Source organism: Triturus cristatus, chromosome 11 (genome assembly GCF_964204655.1).
Source record: "Triturus cristatus chromosome 11, aTriCri1.1, whole genome shotgun sequence".
Taxonomy (NCBI): domain Eukaryota; kingdom Metazoa; phylum Chordata; class Amphibia; order Caudata; family Salamandridae; genus Triturus; species Triturus cristatus.
Genome location: NC_140594.1, coordinates 821,478,929 through 821,495,789, shown reverse-complemented (window position 1 = coordinate 821,495,789; position 16,861 = coordinate 821,478,929). Strand labels below are relative to the sequence as shown.

General features: G+C 47.4%; 1 protein-coding gene across 1 annotated transcript in view; it reads left to right on the top strand.

Moving 5' to 3' along the window:
• The window catches only part of LOC146785486 (disintegrin and metalloproteinase domain-containing protein 9-like), a 1,594,707-nt gene that overhangs the window by 1,269,609 nt on the left and 308,237 nt on the right, over positions 1–16,861 (top strand). The window lies entirely within an intron of this gene.

Here is a 16,861-nt window from a genome sequence, read left to right as displayed (position 1 = left end):
CCTCACCTTATCCACCTGGACCAGTGTGGATTCATGCCAGGTAAGAGCATGTGCCATTGCATTTGTAGGGTGCAGGTGGCTCTTTCTCAGATGCAGCCCTGGATGGCACCTTTGTGTTGCTCCTGGTAGATTTCTCTAAGGCCTTTGATACATTCCCTGGGACTTCATGGACGTACTCCTGCAGTAGGCGGGCCTGGGGGAGGCTTTTCGCAGGATGGTCTTTCTCCTCTACAGAGAGTGTAGCCCAGGTCCAGGTAAATGTTATCCTGTCAGGCCCCTTCCAAATCCAACGGGTTCCACGTCAGGGTTACCCCCTCTCCCCACTATTATTTTATTAGGCATTTAACCCTCGGCATATCTTATTAGTTGTGATGCACGGATGTGAAGATGGGGGGTTAGATTTGAGGACGGCATAGTGCTCTATGCAGACAACATATTCCTCATCCATGGTGACCTACGGGCCTCAGGACCCTGCTGCCTGGAGATACTCCAACTGTACTGCGGGGCCAGAGGCCTTCGAATTAATACGAAAAGCTCAATACATCCTGGTGGAGGTTCGGGGGGATGCTGAGAGTAGTAGCTGGTGTCCAGACATCCCCACCCAATGGATTTCCTTTAAATATCTGGGGATTCACATATCCCATCTGTTGGATTTGACATGGACTCTTAACTTTCAAAACCTGGCCCAAGCCCTTTACCAATACTTATGACAATGGTCTGGCCTTCCTCTTAATCCTGTGGGGCGTGTTTTACTCTTCAAGAGTCTTTGCGTTCCCCACTACTTATATGTCCTAGCGAACTTCTTTCACTCTGTCTCCCGACGTTGGTTCCAGACCCTGGCCTCTAAACTTACTGCCTTTATATGGGCCGACAAACACCACAGAGTGGCATTCCACTCAGCCGCAACTCACCCTTTGATATGGGCCTTGGTCTGCCTGACATCCATGTGTACTATTTAGTAGTGCAGCTGGTGCCCATCAATGATTGGCACACTGGGTCGGGGAGTCATCGGCCTCCTCTATGGATCCTAGCTGTCCCAGGCGCCGCAACCCTGCACCAGGGTATCGGTCTTGTGTTGAAGGGCGGCTCTGCATTTCAACCAGTGGGACCGCCGGTTGAAAAGTATGACTCCTCCATGGCAGGTCACGTGGCTCCAGCAACTTTCCACCCTGGAGGGCTTTACCCATTGGGACCGGATAGGCATCTCATACTTAGGGTGCGTCTACTATGAGGTCCTTCAAGGCTTAAAAAATCAATACGTGCTTGTCAATACACAATTCTACCAATTCCTTCAGATGCACCATGCACAGCGCTACCACATTCCCACGACCACTCTGCTGCCCAAAGTACCGCCCGCTTGAGGCCAAACTTTTTCTGGGGCACCTGTGGAAGGGAGTCATCTCTGCGGTTTATAGATCCTTGATCATCAACTCTCCTAACAGCTTTGATTCTCTATGCCGGAGGTGGGTGGATTGGTTGGGCGATCTCGATGAATCTGACTGAAGGGAAGCCTGCCTTGCACCCCGTGAGCTAGTGTTTTTCTCCCAGCGGTTGCATGGTTCAAGTAAATTATCTCCACGCCACTTGCATCACCCCACTCCTTATCCAACTAATGTCGCCTTCAACCCAGGCTGCCTGTGTGTGGTGTGCTCTCCCCGCTGCTGACTTCTTCCATATGGCCTGGGACTGTCCCGCATTGTGTTACGTTTGGGCCAGTGTGGGCTGAGAGCTTTCAGCGGTTTTGGGTCATTCCCTTCAGTTGAACCCCTGCACTGCTCTACTTGAAATAGTGGAAGAATTGGGGGGGACCCTGCGCTGAGTGGATCTTTGTCAGGGTTGCCTGTTTGGTGGCTAAATAAGACGTAGCCCGACTACGCAATCAATCATATATTTCCCTCACTCCCAAGGTGGCGCGCAGGAGTGGACTGGTGTGCACAACAAGAAAAACCCATCTATGCTGCACGATGCTGTCCCCACAAGCATGACACGGTATGGGGAAAGTGGTGTTTTGACTATGGACTATTGCTGTAATGCTGTGCTCCTTTTTACTGTGAATATGCTGAACTGGTGTATTTCCCATTGCACTGCCTTAATGATTTTTAAAGATGGGTGTACTTGCTGTAAATAATTAAAAAAAAAATGTTTTTATTAACATTTCCTCAGTAATTAATACAATCGGAAGACGGTACATCGGATTACATTATTTCCTATTTCTACATCCATGACGCATAGATCTTTACAATAGCAACTCATTCCATTCCTAAATTCCCCTACACAACTTCTCTCATAGGCCTCTGTAGGTCTGCCAGGCTCCCCATATCTTCTCCCATTTCTTCGGGCACCCCCTGCTTTTGTATATTGTTTGTTTTGCTTGTCTGCACCAGTCTAAATCGGTTTTTCACTCTCCTATTGTCGTAATCTCTATTGCTCCCCATTTCCTCGCCAAGTTCTGCTTGGCTACTCCCAGTGCAAGTGCCACCCATTGTCTTGTGTGTCTGGGCCAGTCCTCCTCCCCTGTGATCATGAGTAAAAAACATTTTGGTGATAGCTGCACATCTGTTCCCGTAACCACTGTTAGTACTTCTTTCACCCTGATCCAAAACTCTTGTAACCTTGGGCAGCCCCATAATAAGAGGTAGAAGGTCCCCTCCATTCCACACCCTCTCTGACACTTTGTATCTTCACTTTGCCCCACTACGTGTACCACTGTTCTGGGGTTATATACCCTGTGGAGGACCTTCAATTGAATTAATCTGAATCGCGACCTAATCGTCACCCCTCTAGGGCCTTGTAATGCATCCCTCCATTCCTCATCTTCAAGCGGACCAATGTCCTCCTCCCAGGGTGCCCTCAGTGAGTTCAGTATTTCAGGGGCGTTAGTAATAATTTTTTTGTATATCTGGGAAATGGCCCTTTCATGCTGTGGCTCGGTCAGTATTCTGTCTTCCAGCGGCGCAGCTTCTTCCAATGTCTAACCTTCTCTTATTTAATTGCGTATGGCATGTCCTAGCTGCAGGTACCGCAACCACTCTCCTCCCCCCATCTCAAATTCTGTTTGCACGGTTGCGAATGTAATGTAAGCTTGCTGCTCCATATAACACTTAAAGTCTTGATAACCAGAAGCTCCCATTTCGCAAATCCCTTTAGTTTACTCACTTTTCCCAACCAATCGCCATCCCAGAGTGAGGCCATCCCTGTGAATTTACCCTCCCACCCTAAATATTTTGTGGCCGCACTCCATGGCAATGCCATTGTCCGAGTGTGCTGTGGTATATTCCTTGCAGATCGTTTGGCGTATATTATCGATCCAGGTCCTCCCTTACCTATGGCTAGTCTGTCCACCCTATAGGCCGGTTCAGCTTGTTCCGCGAACATCCACCTGTTTACTGTCACTAATTGGGCCGCCAAGTAATAGCTTCTAATATCTGGTATTGCTAGTCCTCCCTCTTAGACACCTCTCTGCATTTTACGCAGTGCGATTCGTGGTACACCTCCACCCCACAGCCAGGTCCGCAATTCGGCCTCCACTCTCTGAAAGAACACTGGAGGTATGTTATATGGCGCATTTTGCAGTACGTATAGCAAACGGGGGGTGCCATCATTTTAAATAATGCTGCTTGCCCCATCAAAGTAAGGGGCAGGTTAAGCCAGTGATTGACATCCACAATTAATCTATCTAGCTGTGAACCCAGTTTTCCGGCATTAGAACCCCTGTGTACCTCTTGTTAAGTATATTCCTAGATACTTGAAACCCTTCATCATAATTGGTACCGCACATCTTGGGGTTAATTCTGGGGCAGTCCCTGCTGGAGGAAAAGCAGTGATTTATTCCAGTTGATTTGTTATCCCGAGTACTCCCCGTATATTCTAAATATCTGTAATATCCTATCGATTGACTGTTGTGGCTTCGTAACATATAACAGGACATCATCTGCATATAGTGAGATGCGTTCCTCTCATTCCTCCCCAATCGGGATCCCTCCAAATCAAAGGGTCCTGACGTATCCAACCGCTCGTTTCCCATCAAATCCTTTCGATTAAAGCAGGCGGGGACCACAAGTAAGTGCATTAATTCCTTTTTACTTGTCGGTCATAACGTGTTTCGGTCCAGCTGGACCTTGATCACATGACAACGCCGATTTGTTTTACCACCCCTTTTAAGGTGACAAGTGCATATAGTGATTGGTGCTAGATAATTAGCATGGAAAACATACTACCAAGTGTCGTTGCTCAGAGCCTTAGTACATCTTGATCATACAATGCATAGCACCAATTTTTATTGTATTTGTTATATAATGCTGATCAATGCTATTCCTATTTTTCATTTAAATATATAAATACTAGTAATTAAAGGACATTGTCAATAATAATCATAAAAACAGTCCATTTGTCACACATTGGTGAATAAATAGATAAGTAAATAAATAAGTAAATAATTATTCACTGGGAGATTTCGATAAGAACAATAGAATATTGTAAAATCAATTACCCTTGGATATGTGTGTTTTGTGTGATGCATCTCTGCCTAACGCAGTGTTTCTGCCGTACTGGTGCTACAGCGTCTGCCTGCTCTGGGGTCAATTTTGGGTGCCGGTTGTGCTCATACTCTCCCACTTGTATTCCATTACTAATATCTAGTTCCCTCAGTTTTAAAGTGCTAGTGCAAAATTCATCAGCGCTTGCACAGGTCCATAGCCAGTGATGACCTGTGAATATTTGAAGGTGCACGTGTGCTAAAGGTGATTTAAAAAAACACTATTGTCGTGGTTTAGGTTGGTATGGCAGCCTCCATTTGTTTAATGTATAATAGATATGCAAGATAATTCTCATTTGGACTTATCTAGGCTCATGTGTACATTCTATATTAAAATTTAAAATTTTAAAATGTTAAAATTTTAAACTAAGATGGAGATGTTATTGTTGAAGCTCATTAATCTACTGGAGTTCCTTTGTACAGTGCTACTCTAGACAGGTAAATAAGTCCAAAATTCAAGAGGTATCTGGTTTCTAATTTTCTGAGTGTCCCCTCTCTGTCCCCTCCCCTTCTGTTAATGGGTACTGTATTGATTAGGTAATACGCAAAGTGTTTGAGAATATTTTCATGTACTTCTCGAAAGTGTCTTGCCACTGGGTAAGATAGGTCATGGTTATTAATTGCCCTGATGTGTTGTAAGATTATTTTATTACCTGGAGGTTTCGTGCTTCCTACGTATTTTAAACTGCAGGAGCATTCCAGTACATATATGGCATAGTCAGTTTTACAATGTAGTGGTTTATTTATTTTGATTTCTCTGTCACTAAATGGAGTTTTGTATGTCTTCTTGTTAATTCCGTACTGACATGTCTTGCAATTTTTACATTTTGCAAACCCATTTCGTTGCATCAGCCATTTATGTTGGTCCATGGTTTATGGGCTGCTTTTGACTAGACTGTTACTCATTAATGGTGCTCTCCTGTATGTGATTCCCAAATTATGTGGTAATTTCGCCCCTATAACTGGGTCACCCAGTACGATTGGCCAATTGCGTTGCATGATGTTCCTGATTGTTGTTTTCTTTTGCATTGTAGGCCAAAGTCAGTCTAAGCGTCATAGAATCTTGTTCTTGGCTAGAATCTTTTTCATTAGTTTTCAATAAGAGACCTCTGTCTAAACCCTGAGGTTCGAGGCATATGAGCTGCAGAGTTGTACACTTAGCATAGGTCGCCATCTGGTGTTGGGCCCGGATGTTTGCAGTTTGTTTTTCTTCTTGGACCGTCTTTGGAAGTCACGAGTTTGGTGACTCCTCCTTCGGTCCGTACTGCGCATGGGCTTCGGCTCCATCCTCAGATTGTTTTTTTCCGCCATCGGGCTCGGATGTGATCCTTCGTACTCCGGCTTCGAACTTCTACGGTTCCAGCCTCGACGGAAAATCCTCGATTCTTCGAGTTCCTTCATCATCTTCATCTCTCGAAGCGGCACTTTTTCCATCCCGTACATCGACACCGGCCTTCGGGCCCTCCGCGACTCCGGTCCCGGCCGATGGAAAGGACTCCGTTTAAAAAGTGCCCAAAATGTGGGTCTAAATTTCCCCACACCGACCTCCATCAGGTGTGTAACCTTTGCCTCTCTCCGGAACACGAGGCTCGAGACTGCCCCGCCTGCAAGTCTTTTCGATCGAAGAAAACGATCCGGGATCGAAAGGCTCGACGCACCATGGCGCACTCATCCTCGACAGTTCCACCGGACATCTTCGGAGACGACGCCGAAGCTTCGGGGCAGACACACACCGAACTGGGAGAAGACATCGTCAGCGCTTCCGAGGCCGACGACTCCGACCTGGAGGACGTAACACCAGGACAGCGGGCCGTGAGTACAATGCCCCCTCCCAGCCCCGCACCGAAAACCAAAGAGACTCCGGTTACTCCCTCGCCTGCCGGCCTGGGCAAAACCAAAACCAAAGCCTCGATCACCCCACCTTCGGGCCCGGTGTCGAAGCACTCAAAGTCTCACGGCAGCTCGGGATCGAGCCAGCCGACGCCCGGTGCCGATAAACACCACTCGGCACCGAAGCCTGCAAAATCCAGCTCGACTCCGAAACCACCGGTGCCGAAGCCTGGACACTCGGCGCCGACCAAACACAAACAGAAATCGGTCGGCACCGACGCTCCGGCGCCGAAACAGCATTCGACGCCGAAACACACGGAGACCTCCAAAAAGCAGGGCGTACACAGAACATCGAAACCTCCGGTTCCGAAATCGCCGGTGCCGACAGACGACTCGGCGCCATTGGCTCTGTTTACACCAGACCCTTTACAAAAGACTTTGTCCAGAGATCCAAAGACTGGCCTTTTGACTGTGATTACTAAGAAGCGTCGCCTTGAGGCTCCGGCTCCTCCTCCTCCACCCAAAAAGAGGGACTCAGCTACTTCTCCCCTTAGAGTACCCTCCCCACTGCCACCCCCCCTCCCACCACCACCCCCTCCACCTTTACCTCACTACGATCCGGCCCCATCCCCAGACCCGGATGACGGGGACCCGGACAATGACCCAGGGGACGCCCCAATGGATCCCACTCCACCAGGGACCCCAGATCCATGGGAGGATTATAATAACCCTGATGTACCCAATGTACCTCAAGACGACCTATACCCATCAAGGCCGTCTCCTCCAGAGGACTCTTTAGGGTTTCACCATTTAGTGCAGAGAGCAGCACACTACCATGGGGTGGACATGCACACGGAACCAGTGGAAGAAGACTTCCTACTGGATACATTTGATTTACAAGATCGTTCCACTGCTATTTTACCCATGCTTAAGGGTGTCACCAAGCACGCTACAGAGGTATTCAAAGACCCTGTCAGAGCCAGAGTACTAAACCCTAGAATAGAGAAGAAGTACAAGGCGGCACCCACAGACCCTGCATACATCAAGGGCCCTGCTCCTCTAGATTCCCTAGTTGTCTCCACAGCTAGAAAGAGGGCTAACTCCCAATCTTCAGGAGATGCCCCACCACCAGACAAGGAATCTATACTTCTGGACGCGTCTGGTAAACGCACCGCCTACCAGGCTGCAAACATGTGGCGCATTGCAAATACACAAGCACTGCTTGCGCGATATGATAGAGCACACTATGATGAATTAGAGGCTCTTATGCAGCACCTTCCAGAGAAATACAAACGCCAAGCTCATGACCTAATACAGGAGGGCAAACTAATCACAAACACCTCCATTAAGTGTGCCCTCGATGCAGCAGACACTGCTTCTAGAGCCATAAACACCAGTGTCCTGCTTCGACGCCATGCCTGGCTCAGGATATCAGGGTTCAAGCCTGAGGTCCAGACATCAATACTTAATCACACCTTTGACCAGCAAACACTCTTTGGCCCAAAGGTAGACGAAGCGCTCGAAAAAATGAAGAAAGATACAGACACAGCGAAGTCTATGGGAGCGCTCCAGACCCAAGCCTCTAAGCGTTCCTTTCGACGCTCGTCCTTTCGTGGCACAGGTAGAGGCTCCTCCACCGATAATGCCTCTACCTCCTACAAATCCCCTCCTCAAAATACCTTTTCAAAGGGCAACCAAAGAGGTGGTTACAGAGGCAACAACAATAAGGGCAGGGGCAAAACCAACAATACCCGTTCTGCCACCCCACCCGCACAATGACTCCCCTTCGCTCCCCCCAGACCATTCCACTCCGGTCGGGGGCAGACTACAAGATTTTATCCACGTATGGGAGTCCATAACATCGGACAAATGGGTGACCCAAATCATTCGGTCAGGGTACTGCCTCGAGCTAACATCTACCCCACCCAATATCCCACCAAGGCACCGTCCAATGTCCCAAGAGCATTCCACACTGCTCAAACAAGAGGTACTCTCGCTCCTCCAGAAACACGCCATAGAGCAGGTACCCGACAATCAACGAAATCTAGGGGTCTACTCCCTATATTTCTTAATCCCAAAGAAAGACGAGACCCTCAGACCCATTCTGGATCTCCGGCCTCTAAATGCCTACATACATTCAGACCACTTTCACATGGTCACCTTACAACAAGTCCTCCCACTCCTCTGCCAGGGAGACTTTCTCACAACACTGGATCTGAAAGACGCGTACTTTCACATTCCAATACACCCCTCTCACAGAAAATACCTCAGGTTCGTGGTGGACGGGCAACATTACCAATTCAAGGTTCTCCCCTTCGGGGTCACCACTGCACCACGGGTGTTTACCAAATGCCTAGCAGTAGTAGCAGCACACCTCAGACGTCAACATGTTCACGTCTTCCCTTACTTAGACGACTGGCTCATAAAAGCCGCGTCCTACCACCAATGCGTGCAACATACAAACAGCACCATCCAACTGCTTCATCAGCTAGGCTTCACGGTGAACTACCAAAAGTCCCACCTCATACCATCTCACACAAAGCAATATCTCGGGGCCACCATAGACACCTCAAAAGGTATTGCCTATCCAAACTCAGCCAGAATCACAAGCATTCTAGCCTTACGCAAAATATTCCTTCCTCAACACTCTCTACCAGCAAGAGTGTTTATGAAGCTCATAGGGATGATGGCGTCTTGCATCTTCATAGTGCCCCATGCAAGACTCCACATGCGTCCACTTCAGGAGTGCCTAGCACAACAGTGGAACCAGGCCCAGGGTCAGCTGACGGATCTGGTGTTGGTGGACGGCCGCACACATCACTCTCTGCAGTGGTGGAACACCACAAACCTTTCCAAGGGACGGCCGTTCCTGGACCCGGTTCCCCAAGTGACTCTAACAGCGGACGCATCGCTCTCCGGCTGGGGAGCGCACCTCTTACACCTCACAATGCAAGGTCTATGGACGCCACAGCAAAAAACGCTCCACATCAACCATCTGGAGCTTTTGGCGATCTTTCTAGCCCTAAAATCTTTCCAAAAGCAGATTTCAGGCAAAGCAGTCCTCATTCGCACAGACAACATGACTGCGATGTATTATATACAGAAACAGGGGGGGACACACTCTCCCCAGCTCTCCCGCTTAGCCCAGAGCATATGGAGATGGGCAATTCCCCAAAACATTTTTCTCCTGGCACAACATGTTCCAGGCGTACAAAACACCATAGCAGATCTGCTCAGCAGACAGACTCAACAACTACACGAATGGGAACTGCATCCACAAGTTCTTCACCCATTCTTCCGACAGTGGGGGCATCCTCAAATAGACCTCTTCGCCACCCACGAAAACAAAAAATGCCCAAGCTTCGCCGCCAGATACCCACACCCATTGTCCAAGGGCAATGCGATATGGATGAACTGGTCAGGCAGATTTGCATACGCCTTTCCACCTCTCCCACTAATTCCATTAGTGGTCAGGAAACTACAACAGCACTCCCTCACACTCATTCTGGTAGCTCCGACGTGGGCCAGACAGCCGTGGTACACCACGCTACTACAACTATCAGTGGTACCACATCAAAAACTGCACCTTTCCCCATGCCTCCTAACCCAGAACCATGGAGAAATCAGGCACCCGGACCCAGCTCAGCTCAACCTGGCGATCTGGCTCCTGAAATCTTAGAATTCGGGTACCTTAACCTTCCCCCTGATTGCATGAACATCATCATGGAAGCCAGACGTCCTACCACTAGAGCATGCTATGCCGCAAAGTGGAAAAGATTTGTAATGTACTGCCGTAACAATACAATCAACCCTCTAGATGCATCCATACAACACATCATATGCTATCTGCTCCATCTTCACAGGTGTAACCTGGCGTATTCATCCATACGCCTACACCTAGCAGCGATCGCTGCCTATCTACAAAACAGACAACATTTGTCACTCTTCAGAGTGCCCGCTATTAAAGCCTTCATGGAAGGCCTCAAACGAGTAATTCCTCCCAGGGCACCACCCTCCCCTGTATGGAATCTAAATTTGGTCCTTACACGACTAATGGGTCCGCCCTTCGAACCAATGCACAAATGTGAGCTACAATTTCTCACCTGGAAAACAGCTTTCCTTGTAGCTATCACTTCCCTTAGAAGGGTTGGTGAAATACAAGCGTTCACCATACAGGAACCTTACATACAAATGCATCACAGCAAGGTCATACTTCGAACTAATCCGAAGTTCCTGCCCAAAGTCATTACCCCCTTCCACCTCAATCAATCAGTGGAATTACCTGTCTTCTTTTCGCAACCCCAATCTGTTGCGGAAAGGGCCTTACACACACTAGATGTGAAAAGAGCGTTGCTATATTACATACAAAGAACGCAACCCTTCAGGAAGACCAAACAGTTGTTCGTTTCCTTTTCTCCACCACATAAAGGCAACCCCATCTCAAAATCAGGGATAGCTAGGTGGATTGTAAAATGCATACAAATTTGCTATCAGAAGGCAAAGAGAACATTATCTGTTCCCCCTAAAGCCCACTCTACAAGAAAGTTAGGGGCTTCTATGGCTTTTCTAGGGAATATACCCTTAGATGACATATGCAAGGCAGCCACATGGTCTACACCGCACACATTCACAAAACACTACTGTGTAGATGTGCATTCCCAGCAGCAAGCTAGGGTGGGCCAGGCTGTACTAAAAACACTCTTTCAAACAGCTGCAACGGATACCGGTGGTCGCCGCTAAGGTTGGGTACTGCTATATAATCTATGCTAAGTGTACAATCTGCAGCTCATATGCCTCGAACGGAATATGCTACTTACCAGTATGCATCTGTTCTTGGCATGTAGAGCTGCAGAGTTGTACACGCCCACCCGCCTCCCCGGCTACCTGTATCCGTTCCAGTCCATCTTATTTAGATACAACACACATGGGTTTCTCACTGTTATTACTACGCTCCATCATTTCCCTGTTGGCGAAAAACAATCTGAGGATGGAGCCGAAGCCCATGCGCAGTACGGACCGAAGGAGGAGTCACCAAACTCGTGACTTCCAAAGACGGTCCAAGAAGAAAAACAAACTGCAAACATCCGGGCCCAACACCAGATGGCGACCTATGCTAAGTGTACAACTCTGCAGCTCTACATGCCAAGAACAGATGCATACTGGTAAGTAGCATATTCCTTTTGGCAATAGCTGCATTAACTGTTTTAGTGGAGTATCCCCGAGATAGGACTCTCCTTTTGCTTGCCTGCTGTACTCTTGTTAGGTCAATGGGGTTGCTGCAAACTCTTTTTAATAGCAACATTTCCCCAAAGGGGATGCTTTCCACCAGATGTCTCGGGTGGAAGCTGGAGGAGTGAAGTTCCGAATTCCCTGCCGATTTCTTCCTGTAAACTCTGGTTTCTAGTTGATTATTCTCTAGATAAACCTCAACATCAAGGAAGTTAATCTTTTTGTCACTGATGACAGGAGTGAATTTAAATTGATATTATTTGTGTTGATGGTGGTGACAAATTCGGTAGCTCCCGCCATAGGGCCCTCCCACACAATAAACAAATCATCAATAAAGCGTAAAAGCAGTTTGACATTCTTTTCTCTATAGTGTTTGTGTGTAATGCCTAGGACCAGCTCCTCCCACCAGCCCATATGTAAACAGGCGTAGCTGGGGGAGAAGCTGGCCCCCATTGCAACCCCACGCATCTGCTGATAATATGTCTTGTCAAACATAAAAACATTGTTATTCAAGCCAAAGCTCACCATGTTAAATAACATCATGCTATGAGGGGACAAAGTTGTCTTATTCTTTTCAAAGTAATGTTCAAGGGCACGTATCCCATCTTTGTGGTTTATACTAGTGTATAAAGACACTACATCTAGGGACATCAATAGATAGTAATTTTTCCACTCAAAATCTTTCAATTTTGAAATAAAGTCACTGGTATCTCTTATATAGGAGGGGAGCGCTTGTACAAAGTCCTGTAAAAAATAGTCAATGTATTGTGAGGCATTTTCAAGTAGGCTATTTTGTACCGAAATAATCGGTCTTCCTGGTGGCTTTCGTGCTTCTTTGTGGATCTTAGGAATAAAGTAGATGTTAGGGACCGTAGGATTTTCTTTTCTGATAAATTTATATTCATCCATAGTTAAGAGTCCTGCACTCTTCCACGCCACTAATTTTCCATAGAAGTTGTTATACATTGCTCTTAATGCCAACACATTACTTATTCAATAACATGCTCTATCGTTAAGTTGCGACAGGGCTTCTTCCTCATAATCTTTCTTCGCCCATAAAACAATGTTTCCCCCCCTTGTCTGAATTTCTAATAATAACATTATTTTTTTTTTGCAGTTTTGATATCAGCTGATTGTATTGGCAATTATTTTTATTTGTTTTTCTTTTGGAATTTTGCATTCTAAAATTCAGTTGTCACCTGTTCATTAAAAATGTCGATTCCATCCCTGGGTGATATTGGGTTGAATGTTGACTTTTTTTTTTTAAAGGTGTCTTTTTTCTAACAGTGCCCGCTATCTGAGTCTCATCGTTGTGTCCTTGACAAGAGCTTCTGGCTAGCTGGGAGTTTTTTTGGCTGGTTTTATTGTTGGTTTCCTCCTGTAATTCCATAAGAGTTTCGAACAAAATCATATCTGATGTTGTTGCTGTTCCTTGAGGATTGTCAATCTGACCTTGACTGTCAGTATCTTTGTTGGTTCTTTGTTGTAGCAAAGCGTGGTATTTTTGCAATTTGAGTTTGCAACAAATCTGTAAACATCCATTCGGGTATTGGCGTAGTTGAAATTGGACTCCGGGCAGTAGGAGAGCCCTAAAGCCGATATCTGTTTTTCTGCCATATTGAGGTCGATGTCAGTTAAATTAATTATCGTTTTTGTGATGTCATCAGCCTTTATTATTTGTGGTTCCACCAACCTATCCCGCGCTTCTTGTTAGAGGCTTGCCCTTCTTCCTACTTTTCGCCTCTGCCTGTGCCTGTGGTTTCGCCTCTTCCTGACGTATTCCTTTGAGTCCTTGAGCGGAGTGTTTGCTGCTGCTCCTGGCACAAAAAATCCAGCTCTTCTGCTGGAGTCAAACTGGGTCATGCCCCGCTTGTGATTGCATGTCGAGTTTCCAGTTCTACTGCGCTTTCAATTGCAGAACTTAAGTATATATCTATCTACAGTGAAAAAAGCAAAAGTTACAGGGACGTTGTAGCTGGGTTCTGAATTTACTCGCACAAAACCATGGAAATTCGGCAGTTATAGTTATGGTTAACTCAAGTAACTATAACTTGCATCCTACGGTAACTATAACTTGCTCCCTCACCATGCACAGCTAATTACTCTACATATTGTCTCCAGTAAGTCCCACAAAGTGGGTTTGCTGAGAGGTTTTCGGTGGCCATGCCCTCTTTATCCACCACTCTGCAAACGTGCCTCCTGGTGCACTACCAGTTGGGGGATGAAGTCCCCTTGGCTCTTGAGAGTCCTTGTGGGACAACTACCCCTCCTGTTACCTCCATTAAGACCCACACAGCTGGATTGCTGAGAGGTCGTCAGAGGCTATGCCCCCTTTATCCACCACTCTGCAAACGAGCCTCCTGGTGCACTACTGGTTGGGGGAAGAAGTCTACTTTAGTCCTGAGGACCTCAGGAGTAAAGTGGAATACATTCCCCAACCAGCAGGGCGCCAGGAGGCACATTTGCAGAGTGGTGGAAAAAGGGGGCATGGCCTCCAAGTCCTCTCAGCAATCCCGCTGTCTGAGACTTACTGGAGGTAACAGAAGGGGTTCCTGGTACCCAAGGACCCTCAGCATCCCTGGGCTGATTTCGGCCCCCGGGACTCCATCCTGCGAAAGGGAAGTCTGTAGCTACGGTGGTGAAAGTGAGATATATATAAATATATATATATATATATATATATTCCCTTACGATTCACCCTGGTAGTCGAACTCGTGGCGGGTGCTTCCATGACGGGGGCTGCTACCGCATTTGTTTCACAACAACTACTTCCTCATGTGGAGCACTCTCGGGGCATTCACTTGATTTTGTCATGCAAATGCATTTCGGCATCGGCCTTCATCAGTGCATAAAATCAATTAAAATGAGCACAGCTTTGCGTTATTTAAATCCTCATCTGGCTTTTATTGGTGGGACTGTGAGCCAATCAGCAAACGGCAGTTTCAGCATCGAAAATTCGTCGAAGAAAATGTCAAGGCATCAATATCCCACAATGCATTATTCGTTATTATTTGTTCCCCTTGGTCCGGGTAAATTTAGATTCTGCCTTGCAATTTTTCTTTCAATTCTGCCGCTGTTCAAGTCACCACCAAAATGTCCGTTGTGCTCATCTCCCTCGCCCACTGCAAGATGTTCTTCACAGTCATCCCGTAGATGTCCTTCGTATGGCAGGGCACCTTGGACTTGTATAGTCCACCTCCTTTGTGGTTGCCGGGCTCCTGCTAGCAGCGGTTCAGACTTTCCAAACATATTCCCTTACGATTCACCCTGGTAGTCGAACTCGTGGCGGGTGCTTCCATGACGGGGGGTGCTACCGCCTTTGTTTCACAACAACTACTTCCTCATGTGGAGCACTCTCGGGGCATTCACTTGATTTTGTCATGCAAATGCATTTCGGCATCGGCCTTCATCAGTGCATAAAATCAATTAAAATGAGCACAGCTTTGCGTTATTTAAATCCTCATCTGGCTTTTATTGGTGGGACTGTGAGCCAATCAGCAAACGGCAGTTTCAGCATCGAAAATTCGTCGAAGAAAATGTCAAGGCATCAATATCCCACAATGCATTATTCGTTATTATTTGTTCCCCTTGGTCCGGGTAAATTTAGATTCTGCCTTGCAATTTTTCTTTCAATTCTGCCGCTGTTCAAGTCACCACCAAAATGTCCGTTGTGCTCATCTCCCTCGCCCACTGCAAGATGTTCTTCACAGTCATCCCGTAGATGTCCTTCGTATGGCAGGGCACCTTGGACTTGTATAGTCCACCTCCTTTGTGGTTGCCGGGCTCCTGCTAGCAGCGGTTCAGACTTTCCAAACATATTCCCTTACGATTCACCCTGGTAGTCGAACTCGTGGCGGGTGCTTCCATGACGGGGGGTGCTACCGCCTTTGTTTCACAACAACTACTTCCTCATGTGGAGCACTCTCGGGGCATTCACTTGATTTTGTCATGCAAATGCATTTCGGCATCGGCCTTCATCAGTGCATAAAATCAATTAAAATGAGCACAGCTTTGCGTTATTTAAATCCTCATCTGGCTTTTATTGGTGGGACTGTGAGCCAATCAGCAAACAGCAGTTTCAGCATATATATATATATATCCACCAAATCTCCCCTTTGACAAGGAAGCAGAGCACACGCAGGACTTCAGTTCAAACTGCTTTTTAATCACCAAATGGCTTCGCATGACGCGTTTCGCTGTGATAGCTTTTTCAAATGCTGCCAAACAATTCACGGTTCTCCCGCCCTCCCTTTAAGCTACCTGCATCATTTCGATTGGTTGATGCAGTGCTGACGTCATGCCACCGGGAAGAGCCGAACCCAGGAGTCCAGGTTCAAGCGGAGCAGACACCAATGTAAGTACTTGCTCCAGTGGGCAGTGTCTGCTCCCGTATCCCAATGGCCGCCTAGTTCGTAAAGGCTTCGATGTGAATGTGAGCGGGGTAACATTGTCCTGGTTCCTTCACCCCACCGCCATAAATCCCGATGCTCTCCTGTACGCACCGCCTCAGTAAGCAATGAGTCCCCTGCGAAGTCGCGGTCCGTCGTTGACAGCCAGGTACTGTTCAGGTAAGCGGTGTTCCGGCGTTTACCACAAAGTCTGTAGTTTCACCAAAGTTTAGCCACATAAACGCTGGACACTTGGGGGTTGGTACTCACAAGGTGCTCGTGGCTCGCACCGTCAACATCCACCAAATCTCCCCTTTGACAAAGAAGCAGAGCACACGCAGGACTTCAGTTCAAACTGCTTTTTAATCACCAAATGGCTTCGCATAACGCGTTTCGCTGTGATAGCTTTTTCAAATGCTGCCAAACAATTCACGGTTCTCCCGCCCTCCCTTTAAGCTACCTGCATCATTTCGATTGGTTGATGCAGTGCTGACGTCATGCCACCGGGAAGAGCCGAACCCAGGAGTCCAGGTTCAAGCGGAGCAGACACCAATGTAAGTACTTGCCCCAGTGGGCAGTGTCTGCTCCCGTATCCCAATGGCCGCCTAGTTCGTAAAGGCTTCGATGTGAATGTGAGCGGGGTAGCATTGTCCTGGGTCCTTCACCCCACCGCCATAAATCCCGATGCTCTCCTGTGCGCACCGCCTCAGTAAGCAATGAGTCCCCTGCGAAGTCGCGGTCCGTCGTTGACAGCCAGGTACTGTTCAGGTAAGCGGTGTTCCGGCGTTTACCACAAAGTCTGTAGTTTCACCAAAGTTTAGCCACATAAACGCCGGACACTTGGGGGTTGGTACTCACAAGGTGCTCGTAGCTCGCACCG